Consider the following 1,448-nt stretch of genomic DNA (forward strand, 5'->3'; position numbering starts at 1 on the left):
GTTTCAACTGCAGTTGGTGGACTTGCTGATAGTAAAGGATAATGATATCCCAGTCTTGAAGTAACAAATACAGCAACTATTTTCTCAGCATCACTCCTGGACAGGATATCTAATTTTTTTAATGTACATATGTATTTTCAAATATGTAAGTGTAGCATTAATATTCAATTCAGTTTATTTCTATAGCGCCATACAACACATGTCATTACATCTTCTTAAAACAACACTCCAAACTATGGAGTCTCTATGACCTTTTGTTGTATCTGATAAAATCTCTAGTTGCTGAGGCTCCTTTCCAAACTGTAAAATTTATGTTGTTCTGAAAATAAGAATTTGCTCCTCTGAAATGTTTGTTGTTTGAATTGTTTTGGGCCTGCAGAGGTGTTTCCACTTCTTTATCAGCTTCTTGCACAGGAAGAACACACAAACTCTATGCAGCCCAACAACGTGCAGAATCCAGAACCTTTTTGCTGAAAGGCAACGGCGTTACCAACTGTGCCACATTCAGAAGCAATTTAACACGCGTGTGAAAGCAATCTGGGTCATGGTCCCTGCAAACAGGCTTAAATTGGAAAGCAGCCAGACTTTTTAACACAACATTAAAAGTCACATGTCTAAAAAGTTATTAATTCATAATTTGTTCAAAAAATGATTTAAAATGTTATTAAAAATAATTGATCTACTCCTCTGATCTGCAATGTTAAATGTTTTTTTTTTTTAAATACCAGTTGTTTTAGATATACTTTAAGATGAACTTACTTCCCAAATTAAACAACCACACTCACCTGTAACATCATTGCTTCATTTTTATTTGGTCAACATTTATCCTTTGTCCCCTTTTTCTTTGCATTTCAACTCAATTCAATTTAAAATACATAATGTTCCCAAAAAGACATTTAATGTTGAAATCTTCGTGGGTCGTAGCTTAGAACCCTAATTTATCCCGTTCACCTGCTCTTTGGTGTGTTGTTCTATTTATGCATTGTCATCCATATTTTCTTCCCACTGTCATGCTTTTTTAGGAGTAAACAACCAAAGTAGCAACTTAACATATTGTAGCACACGTCAAAAGAAAAACAGGAACTAGGGACAGAACTGTTCTGACTCTTGAAGGAGGCAGTCCCATTTTCCTGCTGCTCCTGCACCTCCCTGCTCTTTCCCTGCCTTGCTGTGTCTTGCCTTTTCTGAGCTCTCTCTTTATATTTCCCACATTCAAACAATGGATCTGGTCAGCTTGTCTCTCAATGAAACTGATAAAATTTTCAACTGGAAGACAGGGAAAGGGAGACCCGTCCTGTCTTCCTGGTACATACTTCGTGGGATACACCATGGACTCCTGGAAGGCTTGGAGGATGGTGTGTTTCACAATGTCCTCAGTGGAGGATAGAGAAGATGTATGGATTTTTGGTTTTATGATACTCACATTTCTCCTGTTTGGATTTGAAGGA

This window comes from Cyprinodon variegatus, unplaced genomic scaffold, assembly GCF_000732505.1.
Source record: "Cyprinodon variegatus isolate N-32 unplaced genomic scaffold, C_variegatus-1.0 Scaffold1198, whole genome shotgun sequence".
Taxonomy (NCBI): Eukaryota; Metazoa; Chordata; class Actinopteri; order Cyprinodontiformes; family Cyprinodontidae; genus Cyprinodon; species Cyprinodon variegatus.